We start from the raw sequence: 19,302 nt of genomic DNA on the forward strand, positions 1-19,302 counted from the left end.
TGATGGTAGGTTGTGTAAAATCATTGTGGACGTACACATTATATTTTGACGGAGCGTCCAAGGGCCCTAATAAAAAAGGGAGTGTTGGAGTAGTAATCCGAGATCCCCGACTGATGAAGTTAGCTGCTTATCTCGGGGTAGGATTCACTAACAATATGGCGGAGTATAAAGCCTTGATTATGGGACTGCATATTGCCAAACAAGGTGGTAGTGTTGGAGTAGTAATCCGAGATCCCCGACTGATGAAGTTAGCTGCTTATCTCGGGGTAGGATTCACTAACAATATGGCGGAGTATAAAGCCTTGATTATGGGATTGCATATTGCCAAACAAGGTGGTATTCGGCGGTTGTTAGTAAAACGGGATTCCCAGTTGATTCTAAATCAGCTAGATGGGACATACACAGTGCGGAATCCCATTCTTTGTATGTATCATTGAACTGCTATGACCCTACTTGAGGAGTTTGAGAGTGTGTCTCTTCAGCTGACTCCACGTTACTAGAATCAGTTTGCAGATTCACTGGCAAATCTTGCTTATGAAGAAGACCTTTTCTTCAACTATGGTCCTAGTTTGGATATTGCTATCAATAATGAGACAGGACCCAGTCGCTTGTAGGGAATGTTATTAGAGCATGCAATATATGGCAGGCGATGGTTGATATGGGTGATGCAAAGAGTAGCCGAGACCAATCTACCGTTGTTATCGTGGACCCATATGCTGATTAGACAACATATTATGTGTACGCCTCTTGCTATATATGCAGGAGGGATGGGTCATAATCTCATGCATTTAGTTTAGGGCTGTGAGCCCTATTTTTCCTCCTTGGAAAGGAGTCTATTATTGTATATCTGTACTATTTCAGGAAGGGATGTGTAGGTGCTATTTTGTTTGATCTCGTTAGGCCAAGAGGGCCAGTTTGCGAGGTTTTAAATGTTTTATTTTGTTAGGCCAAGAGGACCGATCTGTTTTTTTTGTAGTGAAATGCTTTATTTCATTAGGCCAAAAGGGCCAGTTGTCTGTTTAGTACAGGTGCGGTTAATGATTTCTTGTTTTAGTTCTATGCTAGACAGTTTTGAAGAAGAGCTTGGAAGGAGCCTATGTTGCGCGGGAGCTTCTCGTGGCCCTATCCAAGTGATATCTCTCCTTTACGCGTAATGGTGTTATTATGCTATATGTGTCTGTATACCTATAGGGGATTTTTCTTTTCTTATTGGGGACCGAAAACCAAGGCATGAAGTCCCAGGTTTAGGTTAGGTATGTCTGAGGGAGGTCTAAGTAGTTTTTGCCTCCTGTAAAGATATTGCCAGGCATTGAAAGACCTGTTTTAGAAGGTAGTTTTAGTGACCCTATTCTGCTAGCATGCTAGCAATCGTTCTAGGAGTTCTTGTTAGTTGTGAGGCAGTTAGAGAAGCCTGTCGGAAGAAACAAAACCCTGAATATCTTAAAGATAATAAATATATATAAAGGTGTGTAAAAATGGATTCTAACCCCTATAAAAATACAAAAAAAAAGAAAATTTATAAGCAGTTGATCATCGCCTTGCGAAGGCCTGGTAGGTTCCTAGGTACCGAGTCGATGCCTTGTCTTCCTAGGGGTGGCATCTCACTAGAAAAGAAAAAAGTAAGGAAGGTTGGAGTGAAAATAAAAGTGAGCATTAGAAAAGGATTAAGTGTCGCCTTGCGAGGGCTTGGTAGGTTCTTGGGTACCAAGACAGGACCTGAGGCCGATGCCTTGTTCTCCTTGGGTCACTATGCTCAGCTCCCTCCTTTTTACATGCCCGAGTATGGGGAGAATAAAAACCTAAAAGAAAAAATGTGCTAAAAGAAAATACTTCTTGATCAGGCTATAGGAGTTCTTGCCTGGTAGGAGCTCCTGGTTGTGTTGTCCTTAGTTAGGTAGGTAGTTCACACCACCACTTAGGGTGACCTCTTTGATAGTTCTTTTTAGTTTGGCCGTGTTGGGGCAGTCGGTTAGTGACTTGCTTCGGACCTTCTATCAGATTATGCTAGGCCTACTCCTTGTGGATTTCATACCTTGGTTTTGTCAGGGGGTAGGGTGAGCATTGTGCTATGGTTTAATATGTATCTATTTTCTATCAGCTTGATGCTTCCTTTGGTTATTTTGTGCAGATCTGTTGTGGGATTTGACGGGTTGAGTCGCCCTATCCCACGGTCGCCAATGAGAGCGGAGTTTTGAGCCCAAGATATGCCTAAAATTTGCCAAAAAATCCAGAATTTAGAGGAAAAATATTTAACATCGAAGGCAGTGGTGGCTGCAGCTAGGACGATTTTAAGCACCAAGTGAAAAAAGGCTTTTAAAAGGCACCCGAGCAACACTTGTGGATTTTTTATAGTTTTTTGACTGTCGTGCAGGATGTCAGGAGTTGCCAGTCAGTGCGAGATACCAAGCCAGACATGTAGGATTTTTCAGAGCTCAAATTGGAGTCCGGACGAGAAAGGAGCCACAAATGGGCCAAGATATGAAAAGGTAGCTAAAATTAGGACCAAAAGGGGGGTGCCCTTTGGGACCTTGAAACCCGCCCCCCCCCCCCCCCCCCCTTCCCCCAATTTTTTATGAAGAAATCATGAAGAAGAAGAGCATGGCAACCTGATGCAGCAATGGCCCAAAATTGTGCCCTCTCTCCTCATGATGGTGATTCCTGGCTGTGAAGAACCCATCCAACTGACAATGCCCGCCATCTTCTCCCTCTTGACTGATGCTATCGCGGGTCTTCGCGTGAGGAATGGCTGCCCGGATGAAGAGAACGGATTCTAGTATTTCTCTCTCCTCCCTCCCTCTCTTCTCTATGGGTTGTTCATGTGTACCATCTTGATGAAGGAACTGGTGAAGGAGAATGAAGGAAATGGTAATGAAGATTGATAGAGATGCTGAAGATTGAAGTATAGCATTGGATTGAGAGCAATGGAGGCTCCGTCTGCTGATTATGAAGTCATTCAAGACGTCTCGGGTTATGTAAAAACATGGTATGACCATTTTCATGAAGAAAATGAAGGATTTTTGATAGTTTATGATGATAATTATGTTCTTATTGGATGAAAATTTGTGTGAGTGCTGTTTGCATCATGAGTAATTATTGTATATTAGAAAATCTTGGTTTTGTAATGATTTACATGCTTTATTTAATTTTCGTAAACCCGAAATGCGGTCTTTAAGTGGCAAAATGGTAGTTTTTTCGTTTCGGGTGGGAGAAATCTGTGCCCATGCGGGGAATATGGAAGATAAATTGAACATTAGTATGTTGAAGTGATTGGAATAAGAAAAACCAAAACATAGCATATTTTTATTGCCAAATAAATCAAGAAAATAAAAAAAATAAGAAAAAATTTAGAAATACGTCTTGAAAAAATATAATGATTGTTTGTGGATGTATGGTAGTAGCAAAGCATGATGTTTTTGGCCTTAGTTTTCCCTATCTCCTTGTCAAAGTTTGTGATTTATTGCTTTTTATATATCAAAACATGACAAAATGAACCTCTACACCTATGCAACGAAAGCAATACCTAAATGTAGGGGGTTGGGATGTTTGAATGGTGTGATTTGCGTGTTTATTGCTGTTGATTTTCTGATGTATATCATGTCATAGAGTTTGTGGTATGTTAATTAAGAGGATAGTAGCACGAGTGTTATCTCGATGCTATCCTTTCATCGCTGCAACAGGTTAGTAAATGCATTATAAAGCCTGATTATGCACCACGTGTTTTTGATTTAAAATGATGTTTGAGCACTTTAGAATCATTCACTTTGCATGTGCATGACATCATGGTATCGGAATAAGAAAGCCTGGATGCATAGATTAGGCTTTAGGACACTCCGTCCTTTAGCAGTAGATAGACGCTCCTAATCCGCAAGGCCGTGAGGGTGTGTTTGTCTATTATGAGCATGAGGTCCAGCTAGTGCCATAGCCAATGCCGGCCCATTTGAGGTCCCATCAGTCCTCCTGCTCCAAGTAGCGCCCAACGGAGAGACCTCTCGCAGCGGGTTCGATCCACGTTCTCGGCACGGCTAACAACCCCCTTGGTTAGGGTCAGGTAGACAGTCGGGGGTAACTGATGCTACCTCTCCCTTCAGGCCTTCAACCTGAAGCATTAATTAACTTTCCATCTTTTACTTCCTTGAGCAAACAATGCAAACATTGCTCCTAAACTGTTACAAGCACAATCAAACCAGTGGTCGTTTACTTGGCCAATTGCTAAGGAGTGAATCCTTCTCTCTGAATGCATCTAGCATTCGATCCGGGATCAATTGCGGCTTGGCAAGATCCCCAAGGGTTTGTTTGTTCACCCTTTTGTCCTTGGGTTAGGGCCATACCCTGTTAACCCAACTTAACCAACACCTTAGGTTTCATAAATTAACAGTAAATCTTGGCGACCATGTTGCTCTGACTTGATTGATCCTTTGCTTCCAAGCAAATACCTAACTTCCCTTAACTTGGCAAATCAGCCGAAGAAAGGTGATGTAGCAGGATGACTACTCATCCTCTTGCAAGTTAGACTTGCACTAGAACCTTCCAACCTCATTCCAAGGAATGGAAAATCCACATTGTGATTAAACCACAAAGTCGTGCGACGTTGCAACTTGTTGCACAAGTGTCGCACCTAACTCATGGGATCATTTCACCCATTGAACGATGTTTCATGGTCAAGGAGTTATGTTTAGATAAGACGTAAGATTTGGGGTGTCTTCTTACCCCACCCAACCCTAATTGTACTAGGCCGACAACGTTCGGTCCTAGGGTTTCCAAACTCAATCCGAGTTTTAGCATTAGGTCAAACGATCCTTAGGGTAGAAACCCTAGATCATTGTTTGCATGAGCATCCAATTGACCCAAACATTCCCTGAATGTGGGTAGGACCTTTGGGTTTGAGGGCTTCGACTTGGCGTCCAAGTATGATACTATGTTGCTAGTACTTGAGGTATTTATCGTATCGACCAAATATGCCTATACAACCCCGAGTTCTACAATTGGTTTTTATCCTCGTGAAGTGATATTATGTATATAAATAAACACTGATTCTTGTGTCACCTTGTATAAACAATATCAACACACACAAGCAATGATAGTCAAGCGCAAGGATAAGAGTTGGGTCTGACAGGCTAAGCTCCTCAAGGCCTCCTCTCATCACACATTTAAAAGCCGTGTGACTATCCCCACCTCCAAGTGAAGGGCATGCAACTCACATTACCACCATAGGAAGCCTTGACCAACAACACTGATGATGTAGACAGGGTGTAGTCCCTTTCTATACACATTCTTCCCTTTTTTGGTCTATCCTTTCGAGGATGTGCCCTGTCCCACTCCATGACAACCAGTCCACACAACCTAGAATAAGCCAATATCTGCTAATGACTGGAGGCAAAATGAACATCATCATGGGGGCCATCCCTCTACAACAAACACTACATGCCTCACCCCTCCCCTTCTTGTCACATGCGCTTGATAAACCACACTAAAATCCCTTCCATGCCAACAGTTGTATCATGTATCAAGGTCTAACCCTTGGATTGCATCTTGCAGGCTTTTGAAAAGAACACATGGAGAACCATGGACATCTGGCATGCAAAGACGCTCTTCATAGACGATAGGAGCACATGGCACGCGGCTCTCCACCAGAGCGCTATGTGCCAACCCTCAGGAGGTATACCAAGAAGCGAGGCCCTAAGCGACACCATCCCGGAGGAAGGCCAAAGAATCCTCAAGTCAAGAAAATCAAGACTCAAAGAAACGCGCAGCAGGTGACAACGCCAGTGGCACAAACCCCCAACATACGCTCGGGCACCAGATGCTCAAGGGTAGAAAAGGCGGCTCGCGACAAGGAAGAATTTAATGAACTATTTAAGGACATTTTGAAAACGCTCACGGCCCGGGACTACACCATTCATGTCCCAACCGACATGTTCCCTGCCCAACCTCATGGGAGCCCCGCACTAGCATCTCCCGGGTCGCCTAGCCAACCGGACTCACCCCGTCTCGTACCTATCGACTAAATCCCTATGATGTACAAGTAGCTCGACAAGTCAGCATGCCAGAACATTTTGTTTTTTGATGAGTAAAGGGGCAAGATCCCCACTTGTACACATTCTTGTTACTTCTCGTTAATGTATGCGACCTTAACAAGCAATGAAATAGGCATCCCAATAAACATCATAGAATTTTAAAAATTTATATCTTATCATGATTACATTGGTTTGATGTACTTAACACAAGCGAGCATATACTCTCACAAAGTGACAAGTGGATGCAGAATGACACAGGTCAAGGTCTAGAAGCGTTTAATATGCAAGTCATCCCAAGACCACCAACCCCACAAAGAACAATTATGGAGGAAGTAACAAACATACCAAGAAACCAAAGCCATGATGAAAACACTATATGAGAACCCAAGGACACCTCTATAGAAAAAGCACATATTGCAACTGAGCATGACCAAAGCATGATCATCGATTACCTCCTCCTTCTTGGCCAAACTCTATGTTCTGGCAGGAGCCACACTCTCAACAAGCACAAACGTCTCTTCATCATCCAAGATTTAATTCGCAAGATGCTATGCCCTTGTCTATGCATAGCTCACTCCAAGTGCTACCTCAATTGTTCGATGTCTCACATGTTACAAAGAGGTTTGCAAAATCTCAAGTGTATCTCTTCATCTCCACAATAGTTTCTCTAGCATCAAGGCTGGTGACACAATCATCTCTCTGTAATATCAATTCTTCATAGCCTTTGAATCCCAACATTTCTCAATCCAAATGAAAGGCTAATAGCCTCAATATATGGCATTGATTATATTCACTTTTTTCACAAAAAAAAGAGAAAAAGAAAAAGAAAAAAAAAGAGAGAGAAAAAAATGCACACGATCACAGCACCACACCTAGGGGTCCTCAAATTAGGTACGTCCAGTAACCTTGGTCGGCTGGCTCTGTCCCTAATTCCCTAGCCCTTTCTACATCCCCCACAATTGTTCAGGGCACATTAAGGACAGGACATACCTAGGGAGCTCGCCTCGCCTATGGTTAGACATGTCACCCTGAACCACTTGCACAATTCTTTTACACTCCATCTCAATGCCATTACAATCAACAGTGGTAAGCAAGGCTTGAAAGACAATGGAGAAGTACACCATACATTCCCAGCACTACAAGTAGCCACTAGCTACGAACAGCTGAGACATCAAGAAGCTTAATTATGCTACATTGACTTGACAAGACCATAATGATATCTCAAGCAATCTTCAAGTGTACTCCCCCATCTTCATTGATAAAAATTTCCATCAACTTAGCCCCTTACTTCACTGACCCATTGCTATACAAGAAACCAGGCCGATAGCCTTCTAACTAAGTAATATCTAAGTATGCACAAGCACTCACATAATACATGCACCGAAGTATATACACTGTTTGGGTCCTCAAGTGCAGGACAATACTCTCAGCTTGCTTAGAGTTCGACCTGTCTTCCAAACTAATTGCACTATGTTTTGGGTACAATAGAGAAGACTACCACTATCCTTAGGGAGAGACCACATGAGAGGTTTTCAATTGCAGGTGTTGAAGACTCCAACGAAAGTGTCGTTCGCTCTTCATCAACACCTAAATCTAAATGCTTATCCCTTACCATCCAACAAGCCTGCAAAGAATCGTCATGTGCAAAATCCCCAACAAACCAACACTTGTGCTAGCCATCAATGCAATCCCCAACACGGAATAGCCCTACCATCAACTCCAACAACCTTCCACCAACCACCTTGGCCACCAACAGGCCCCCTGCTACACCACCACCAACACTCCTCCATGGAAACCACATGCGTCTTTGTCACCCACGTCTTCGGTGCATGCTACAGCCTGCTACCTACGACGGTGAGTGCCATGGGACTGGCACTCGTCTAGGAGGGGGTAATGTTAACCCTCAAATGAACGAAGGTGGAAAATCCGGAAAAGCTAAAGCAGAAGACAAAGACAAAGGCCAAGGCAAAGAGAAACGAAAGACAAAGACGCACAAGGAGAAGAGTCCTAAATAAGGGAGAAAGACGCACAAGGAAAAGTGCAAGTCAAAACTTTTGTAAAAGAGCGCAAGCGCATCATGGTTTAATTCAAGAAGTGCCAGGCTCTCACTCGTGCAATTTGTAAATGTAGACAGGCGGTGGAAAGGAATCTAAGAAGATAGAAGGACAATGGGAAAAAGGGCCTAGGCTACAGCCGGCCATGTAAAAAAGGGGAAAAGGGGATGACCCCCCAAAAGGGATTTAGGGTTTTGATATAAAGTTGAAAAGTGAATGAGAAGCTCATTCTTGTGTGTGGCCAAAAGTAGCTCTCTTCTTCTTCTCCTTCCTGTTCTTGCTTGCTTGAGCTTGTGCTTGAGAGAGGGAGTGTGAGAGTGTGAGGGAGTGAGTGTGTGAGGGTGAGGGACCGAGGAGGAGAAGCTCTCCATCTTCTCCTCTCTTCTTCTCTTCTCTTCTCTTGCTCGCAAAAATGGAGCTTGGAGGTTGGAGCTTGCTTGAAGCTTACACTTCGATCGTGGAGCTACCGGAGTGCGCGGGAGAGGAGGTAACTCGAGCAGCACGGAGGTAAGCTCACTACACCCATAGATATGGATGGCGCATTGGTTATGTGAGAGGTAGCCATTACTGCGGCTTAGAATACTTGAAACAATAAGCGGTCCGTGGGTCTTGGTGGTTAAGTGAAAGCTCCCTTCAAAAGCAGTTTTTAGAAGGCTTCTTTCTTGGAGTCAGGAATTCGAAAGGGTTGTTTCAAAATCTTTCACAACTAAGACCCATTAAGCCATGGGGAAGGCTTAATGGCCTTTATAAGGGCTCGCACGAATGGGGAATAACAAGGTGCGGAATCCCTTACGAGGGTTTTTGGGTGAGAAAGAGAGGTGTTAAAAAAAACCTTCAACACTCTTCTTCTCTTTTACGAGTGGGGAAAAAGAACAAAGCCCCAAGGGTATTTTGCATAGGGCAAGGAACGGGCTAAGGGATTTAACCAGGGGGGGATTGGGGAGTAATCCCAAAGTCCAAGGGAAAGGGCTTAAGGAAATTTATAAAACATGGGGGGTTTCAAAGCCCACGGAAAGCATGGGAAGGGCTAAGGGGGAAAAAGGGCTTATGAGCTTTAAATACGAGGGGGGTTTCAAAGCCCAAGGCGAAGGGCTTTAAGGGTTAAAACACAGGGGTTCCAAAATGGCACAAGGGAAGGGGCTAAAAGAAATTTTTAAAACAGGGGGGGTTTTCAACATCCATGGGAAAGGGGCTTATGAGGGTTTAGACACGGGGGGTGAAAGGTTTTTAAAGCCCAAGGGAAAATGGGGCTTATAGGGGGTTAAAACACGGGGGGTGTAAGGGGGCTTATCAAGCCCTTTAGAAGCTTTCCCCCCAGGAAGCTTCTAAAGCTTCCCACGTGACTCAAACGGCAATTGGCGGTGACCAACCTGACCTCCCTCCCTCTCTGCAGCAGCAACGCGACACCAATAATGGCAGCCCCTCCTTCTTTTGTGATAGGCGGCAGCACCCTTCTTCACGATTTCTGCCCCTCCGTTAGTCGTCACGGTAGCCCACTCTCTCTATCTCCTTCCCTCCATCACGGCATCAGCCCTCCTCTGTTTAAACAAGGGAGGGAAGGAAGATGCTTTCTCTCCTATGTGTCGAGAGGCATGGCCATATCATACCTGTGAGCTCCACGGAGGAGCTTCCACATCCTTTCTATTCCCCTCCCCCTCCAACACGATTGTCGGCTGGGGGGAATAAGGGAAATAATAATAATAATATTTCCATTATCCTTAAAAAATGCTATATCATTATCCTGATTTCCTATAAGGGGTAGTTCACAAAAAAAAAAATTTAGAACGTTAGAAAAGTGTCTATCACTTTGTAAGATACTTGAAAAAGTGGATTGTAAAAAGGAGAGAATGGAAAGAATGAAGAAGAAGAGCATAAAGAAAGTTTGAGCATCTATATCCATGTCCTCTCAACCACCTTTCTTTGTGCATCCTCATTGAATCTATCACCTACTTTCAAGGTTTACCACTCTTAAAGAGTGGATTTATAGTATTGTTTGACCTGCTTGTAGGGAAGCTCTCACATATTGGTCTTTTGAACATATATGCTAGTATGGGTGCTAGTATGTTACAAGAATGTGAGAAATGCTCCTCCACTAGCCCATTCTCACCTTGTGAATTTCCTTTTTGTAATCTATAAATTGTATCACTAACCATTTTCTAGGTGAAGAAGGACTATTGTGTTGTCCTATAGGCATGTGGAGGCTACATAGGTGGTTGTCCTAGTAGATTATATAGCTATCTTCCATAGTCAAGCCAAGCATATGGTGATGTAATTTATATGGGGGGTTGTCTTTCATGAAACATCTTTTATGCACTCTTGTTATATCGTCCCAAAAATAACCAATATATCTTTGAACACCATATTAAAGAATTTGGGAATCTCCCAAGTCCCACTTTCAAATACATGGCTAAATCTTAACCCATGCTTCAAAGTGGGACTTGGAAAGACAACCTACATAGTAATTAGGGTAGATTCCACTTTCAAGTAAGGGGACAAGATTTGATCATGTGGCCAAATACTAACTATATTGGGAATTTCCAAACTATATGAGATTTTCCAAATTTTCTGATATAGTTTTTTTACTTTTGCTTTTGCCAAGTACTCTTGCTTCTTCTTCTACATAAGGCATTTGAAGAATATCCTTGCTTGACAATGTGTCCGAGTGCCTATCCCCACTTCTCTTTATGAGCTAGCTTGAGTAATTTTGCACTCATCATCATACCAGCTATTTTAGGGAATAATAGAAAGTGTGGTCTACATTGGGGCAGGGTGTGTGGGAATGCATACATGGCTAATCTATGTATGGTTTTTGCTAAGTTCCTTATACATTACTAAGTGTCTCTTAGGCCTCATATCGCCATGTGGACCTTCCATCAATGATGATGACCTATCCATTCTTGTAGACAACTAATTTTCCCTCTTTGCAAGCCTCTAATACTTTGGGCATGTGTTCTTTGCAATGTGCTATCTATGATGGGGTAAGATCCTCATCCAAATAAATCTTATCACCTTTGAGGGCTCTTCTCTTATAGAGAAAATAATTTTTTTTCTCTGTTCCCAAACAAAGGATTAGAGCCTTGGACTTGGAGTCCTCTCTCCCTACCCTCCAAGCACTAACTGTAGATACCTTTAAAGCCCCAATTTTGTATGCAAGTGTCATAGCATCTTCTTGTAAGCTGCCCTTCTCCTCCCATCTACTACCCGTACATGTAATACCCTACCTTGTCTCCTAGCCTCTTCTTTGAGAGTAGAATTCATTACCTTAGTCTTGCTCACTGCCACCCTTTTTCTTTTTTACCTTTTTTACCACAATCCATGGATTGGCCTCTTCTATCTGCTTTTATGTTGTCTTCGCCACTTCTACCCATGAGTGGACCTTCCTTTCACATGCCTTCAGTGCCTCTTTCTCCTTTTGTAGTTCTTTTTGCATTCTTAAATGTATTCAGTTCTTCCTTGAGTTCCAATATTTTAGATTTGCAAGCATCCACCACTTTCTGCATTTTAGTTTTAGCATGTGTATTTCAGGCACATGTGCTTGCTATTCACTCTTAATCTTTATCCACATATCTTGCATTTGTGGATTTTGTTCTTCTAGTAATTTGGCCTTGACCAGCTCTCATATTTCATTTTAGAAATTCCTGCCTCATAATTCATAGTTCAGAGTGGATCATAAGATGAATGTCTTCATACTTCCTTTCAATCATGGTGTGTGAGGTTTTCCCAAGCCTGTTCACAGATCCTAGGTAGACGAACTCTATGGCCGGTCTTGTACCATCTGTTCTTAGGAGGGGTGTGCCTCTTCTTTGCTGAGCACAAGACGGGGGGGGGGGGGGGGGGGAGGGGCGTGGCGTGGCTACGAACGAAAAAGGAGGGTGAGCACAAGACGGGGGGGGGGGGGGGGGGAGGGGCGTGGCGTGGCTAGGCTACGAACGAAAAAGGAGGGGGGGCGCTACATGCTGACCAGGGCAGGGGCTGCCGTCGATGTCCACAAGGGGGGGGGGGGGGGCGGCGTGGCGTGGCTACGAACGAAAAAGGAGGGGGGGTGCTACATGCTGACCAGGGCAGGGGCTGCCGTCGATGTCCACAAGGGGGGGGGGGGAGAAGGTCGTTAACGACCACCACCCCTCCCACCTGGGGGGCTGCATGCCCCTCCTCTCTTACTTACTCTCTCTCTCTCTCCCCGCCATGCACTCGGAAATGGGAGAGAGAGGGAGTAAAAAAATTCAAAAAAAAAATAAGGGGGGGAGGCGGGGGGGGGGGGGGGGGGGGGGGTTTTCTCATGGGGGGGAGGAATGGGGGTCATGGGGGGGAGATATTACAGGTCTAGTTTTTTTGCATTTGAATTGTCCGCAACACCTCCCTTGACATTTGACGGGTCTCTCAAACTCTTTTATGGCAATCACTTTTTGAGAATGCATTTCAAGTGAAAGATGATTAGACAATGCATACTAGTAAAATGATAGGAAAAATATGTCAATGAAAAGTACCATTTAAAAGTTTCAATTAAGTCAATAAAATGCAACTTTGAAAACTCACAAATCATAACATCAAATGGGAAATCTAATTTAAATATCGTAACCATATAACTTACTATCAATACTTCAAAAACAACATGGACATTAGATGCTTGAGACACTTAATTGAATCCCATTGCATACTATAGTAGCAATAGCATGAATCCATTCTAGTAGGAATAACATGAATCCGTCTACAACGAAATCCATAGGTGAACTAACAATAATATTATGAATCCTATCAATCATTCTAGTGGCATTGCTCGCCTATTTTTTGCTTCCATCTAAATGTCCCAAGCATCCTTCCAATCAGCTTGAGAGCTCTCTCTTGCATCAATGGACAACAATATTAAGGCATCCAAAGTGTCAAGTCCTAAGCTACACCTTGAGTTACTTTTTATAAGATATTTTTCCTTGAAAATCCTCGCTCACATGAAGCTATGCTTGCTAGAATGACCATGCTAGTTTGCCATAATTGCATCATACTTGGATATAAATAAGTTTTTTGTAGTGCTATAAACCTCCCAAGTATCATGCATACATCTATTTTGAGCAACTGGATATAACGTCCCAACCAAGTCCTCTCTTTCATTCATACACCTTCTAATATCAACAATCTCAATATCAACATTGAGTTTTTTGATTAGTATTTCCAACCATTGTTGAGTCATTTTATCCATGTCAATTGAATCCATCGGATATGAAGAAGGATTGAATATCTTCAATGCATTGAATACTAATAAATCATCAAATCTACAAGTCAATGCAATCCAAAATATTTTGCACATATGCTTGTGCAATAGAGATACATTCAACTAGAGAACATGTTTCATTTGCATCAACTTTAAGAGATATATTCAAGTTCAATCCCTCACACTCACTTTCTAAATCACTTATAGCCTTAGATATTTCCTTCTTTTTTAGTGCTTTAGGAATTGGAATGTACGTCAATTCATGTGCATCTAGAACACTATTAGCATCCATATACTCTAGCTTTCCAATGCTTGCCATCTTAAGAAGTTCACTAAGATGCCTTGGCCCAACATCAAACCTATCATCATCATATATAAGGTACATTTTTTAAAGATTTTCAAAAGTCAAGTCAATAAGTGCACCAATCATATTGACATCCATCTCTTGCCTTTGAAATTCAAAGTTTAATTTATTTAACTCTGCAAGCACATCTGCTAAAAGATGTATGATAAATTGCACCACAAAAGTGTAGCATATCCATACCACTTTTCTCGTGTCTTTTCCATTGCTCAAGAACAGTGGGCATGATTTTCAAAAACCTTTCCATGACTTGACCTCTAGAAAGCCATCGAATAGCATGAATTTGCAACATCTTTGTATCCATAATGTCATACCCATGCATGATATTCCATAGCTCCAAGTGGCGGTTTGTTGATCTACCTACACAAGGAGCTTTTGAAGAGTTCCTACATAGGAAAAGTTCTAGAATATAGGAAATTCCCCCATTTTTCCTAGGTATGTATATGTGCATTCTCCATGTATAACTAGGGAATTACATCTCTTGCATGCATGTATGAATTCCCTACATATAATTAGGAAATTTAATTCCCCGCATTTTGAACTCGGGATTGATAATAAACTAGGGAATCCTATTGCCCGCATAGCACGCTAGGGATTTATAGCTGGCCACTCAACTAGGGAATTTGGTTCCCCACATTTCATACTAGGGAATTACAAATAGTTATATCAAGAAGCATATGTACTTTGCAAAAAATTACAAATAACTATATCATGATATACTTTGTGGGAGATGATCAATTAACAAATGAGGCTTAAGTTAAGTAGTCACTTAATAATACAACATTGGTTCTCATCCTTTTTTACCAATTTTTGTAAAATTCTACTCCTAATTACTCCAGTAAATATTACTTGATGGTGCACCAAGCCTTGTAATTAAGGTGACTCTATTGATTTTATATTGCTAAGAATTAGCTTGATAGCAATCATCACTTGGCGACCAAGAAGTCTTCTCAAGCCCCTCTTTCCAATAAAGGCTTAAGTCAATGATACGGAACATTAAGGTTGACAAGCTAATCAATAGTAATAACATGCCTCCACAAGGCTCGAATTGGTGTATTGCCATTTAAGCACTCCCATCTTCCAAAAATAATCTCTAATTAGAAAACTTGGGTTCAAATAAAGGCCATCAAAATTCTATCATGTGAGTCTCTACATCTAAAATTGCTTTGCCCCCCCATTTTTTTGGGTGTATAGATATGATTCTAGGAAATCCCAAAGATGCTAGAATGCGTAGAGTCCATCTTCCAAAGCATGAAACCAATATATCATGTGATTCCTTGCAAATTAGTATTTGACTAAGGAATATTTAATAAGTAATGTGAAACCATGGGAAACATGGTTGTCTATCCAACCTTTACACACACATGAAAAGACCATGCTTGTCATTTCCAACACACAAATTGTCAGTAATGCGAGCGGATATCATATCAATAAATCTCCTAGGCATGACATTCACCCCCAAGAGATATCTCAAGTATCTCCTAATACTGCCCTAAGTTTATACCACCTCCCCTTGCCAACCCAAAGATAGCAAGTCTCGTTATGTAAAATTGATAAGGGAAAATTTGGAGGTATTAATATGTAGGCTTGAAGCTAATGCAAACAAGTCACACATGTCCATGGCTTTGTGAAGATTGTACTTATCAACTTTCATTAAGATGTAAATCATATCCATAAGAGCATTTCCAAACACAATATTGCTTTGGATGAGCTTCCTATTCGTGATGTAATCTTGGAATGCATTAATTTTGACATATATACATCATGGGCAAGGTAAGGAATCACTAATATGTTTTGATAAGATGCTAAATGATGGCTATTCTAGGTTCCCCCTTTGTGGGACCACCTTTAAATGAGCCTTGAAAGCATGTTTTGAGATAGGAGCTCTTGACAAGGGTGAAAAAATTTGTAATGCTTGAGTTTCAGGACAAGATTCTTAAGATCTTAATCCCGAAATACTCACTTGGAATTTAGGGGTTTTCGAATAAGCAGGGGGATTCTCAGATATTCTAATCGTAAGGGATATTCATGCCTCTTCAATGCTATGGTTGAGGGAGAATTGATTGGACATCTCTGATCTACTATCTTGCATGTTTTTATTACTTTCTATCTAAAAGGCCTAGGGTCAAAATTGACATAAGAACAAACCATCATTAGTAGTTTGAAAGTAAAGTACATGAAGTAAACATCTATATTTAAGGAGTATGTAAGAAAACAACCAATCTAATATAATAAAGATAGAGCAAAGTAGGTTTATGTTTGGATTATATATGCAATTAAACATTATAAAAATTGAATTAACTATCAAAGTTTACATTGGAGTAAAAACAACCTTATACAATGAAAAATAAATGGCAAATAGAAACATCACACACAATGCAATCAAAATCTGAAGCGTGTAAAAAAGAGAGAAAGTAGTATCCTTAGCATTATGGCACAAAATGAGAATGCTACATTAGCTTACAAAAAGAGAGTATGTATTGAGACCAAAATCTTCTTGAAGTTTCTTACAAGTAGGACCAAAAAGAGAGGATAGATACATTTGATTCGATATAATAAGGCAGTTTCCACCAAAATGTTAAGGTCTAATTACGAGTTCTTTCTAATGACAAAAAGTTAGTGATGTTGGTATACTTCCTATAAGTGCTCAAAGCTTGGGTGCATCTTATCTTCATATTTTTCCAAACCTCAAAAATTAAATCCTAGTCTACTTCTTTCATATTCTTTGGAGTAGAAAGAGACATGAACATGAGCGTATTTAAAGTATTGAGAAACAAACATGATCCTCTCATCACTTTTAATTCAATTTTATTTTGAAAAACCTCTTTCACAAGCTACTAAACTTGCAGGGAGCACCATCACAATCTGCCACAACTTATATAAAGCTAGAAAACAATAGGATGCTTGGATGAAGTATAGGGATAATAATAGAGTATGTTTCTTATGATTTGCATATGATAATGTTATTTGGGGCTAAATGATTGGACAAGGTGTAGATCTTTTAATGAGCTTTTTGTAGTTTCTTCATAGATACTCATGCTTGACTTGCCGTGTTGGCTTCATGAGACTCTGCATCTTTCAATCATCATGCACGTAGTGCACAATAGTGCTTCAAAGATATGGATGACCAAGAGTTATTCGGTCATCATCTAGGTGTTCTATCTGTTCTACCTTGGCATGCTCCAAGGTGTCAATCTCCAACAAGTGGAGTTTATACTCTACATCGACCCCACCAATGGAGGGAGGCTTAGGGACACCTTAATCAACTAATGGAGGTGGTAGGTTTGGTGGATGCCTTGAAGAGCCATAAACTTTCTCTCCTCCTCGTTCTAGGGATACTTTTGGGAGGTACTTTGAAGATACAGATATTGTAATACCACGAATAATTACTACTCCTTGCTTGCATGCTCATTCTAAAGAAGATGGTTTCGATGCATACTGTAGAGACAATAAAGCAAGGTCTTCATCCCATTAGTCAAGTTGTTGCTTATCACCTCAAGGATTTGCTACACTATAGGGAAATCTAATCCCTTAACTCTAGGTTTTGCTCTACTATCTACATGTGACATTCCTATTGGTGCTACTCCAAGAGATGCCACTTCTACAGAAATGTCTTTAGGCACATAGGGGTCTCTTGGTTAAACCCTTGAGCATGGTTGCACGTGGGAGAGAGTGCACCTTGGATGCACCCCACCAAGGAATTAGGGGAGTTTTTTGATATCAGAAATACCTTGTAAGCAATCCTAGAAAGAGAAAATAGTTTAGGAAATAATATCATTTTTAAGATTTTTAAAGCCTTTGATATTTTGGTGAGTAGATATACAAAAAATTGTTAATAAGACATTGTTGCGATATTCTCATGGTCACATCAAACAGAAATCTATGCTGCCATAAAGGTGACAAAGATTTTCAGAATGAAGATCTTACTCATCCTCATTAAAGTGAAAACTAATATTTAATTTGAATATTATTTGAAGTTTGATTACTTCCCTTCATTCTCACTCTCTTCTTTCTTTTCCATCCTTATTAGTTTCTTCTTCGTTTTCCTTCTTGTTTATAATTCGCATAGTTTTTCAATCCAATCTTCTAATCATATCCTTAGCTATGGATCAGTCATCTAATGATCTTTATAGCTCTAGTAAAAGACCTCTCTATCATCTTTATATTGAGGTTGATAGTGACTATGAACCAATAAGGAAGAGAACAAAACCCATTGCTATTACAGAGTCTACAAAACATATACTCAGGCTTGAAGGAAAGAAGAATCTTGATCTTTGGTTAGATGGTAGGCTATATCCCAAAGATCCTAGCAAAAATAGCACTCCATCTTTGTAGAATATCTCTTCATTGTTGAGGTTCATTAGTGATGGTTATAATGGGTTATTAGGTTATACACTTGACTTGGTTGCAAAAAAGGATGTCCTCAAATTGGAGAACCATATTTTATCAAAACATAACAATGACTTACTATAGAAGCTAGAGGGCTATCAATAGAGGATTCATTATTGAAGAAACACATCAAATCTTATCAATGAAAGAAAACTATTCTAGGTCTTCGAAATCAACAAAATACTCTTAGAAATATTGAGAGTCTCAAATAAGGAGGAGGTGGTTGTAGTAAAAGAATCCAAGCAGCAAGGTACATTTTTTTCCACTTTAAAAATATGAAATATGACTGTTTATAATTAATTGTATCGATTTGTGATGTTGATTTTGTTTAGGTTTCTTTTTCAACCAAATGCAAGAGAAAGAGATTCTTTGAAAGCATCTCAATTTGATTATCATCTTCTTTCTTCAATAGTTTCAAAATATATTTTTGAGAGGAAGAAATTTAAAAAGGCAAAGAAAGAATACTCGGAGTCATTTATATAGAATCATTCTTTGGATACTGAGTTAGTATAGAAGGCACTAGATATAGAGTGAATAACAAAGTGATGGAGATTCTGGCTAAGCCTTTCCATATCAAGAATAGCTTCAAGGGAAAGAAAAAGGAAGTTGTATTAAATTAATTTAACAATATTTTTCTTGGCTTGCCCACCCCACAATGTTTAATGATTATACTATATAACTTGTCACTAGAAGAGGCACAATGAGTGGCTAGATTTGTGGTTAAACTTGATGAAAGTGAGATTCTAAAATGTGCAAAACTAGAGAGGGTCTCTATAACCTTGATGAATAGAGCACTTTCATAAGATCATTGCAATTTCTCAATGTCATGTGTTCAATCGAAACACAACATCTAGTGGCTAGGAGCGTTTGAAGTAGATACATAGGATTTTGATATATTGTATTGGGTTTTTCATCGAACACTAATATGTGATGTTATTAAGAGACAACAAGCAAGAGAAGAGCATTTGTTGAAGGATTTGGGAACTATAAGATTGAGTGGCACATACCTAGTGACTTGAGGACACTTAAATGTATGTACAATGTATTGAAGGGAGCCAACTTTAGATCTCCTTGCCTATATTGCATGTCCCTAGCCATAGAGTTGAATTCAAGCAATTGGAATAGAGCTTTCCCTAGGCACAACAAGGATCCATAGTTTAAACCAATCCTAGATATTCCTTTAGTGAATGCCCATATCTGTATACTTCATGCACTTTGTAGGATAATTGAAAAGCTTGTTCATCTTTATATAGGATTTGCATGGAAGCTGAAGCCATT

Source organism: Lygodium microphyllum, chromosome 20, assembly GCF_053477565.2.
Source record: "Lygodium microphyllum isolate KBCC chromosome 20, Lygodium_microphyllum_v1.1.10, whole genome shotgun sequence".
In the NCBI taxonomy this organism is placed as follows: Eukaryota; Viridiplantae; Streptophyta; class Polypodiopsida; order Schizaeales; family Lygodiaceae; genus Lygodium; species Lygodium microphyllum.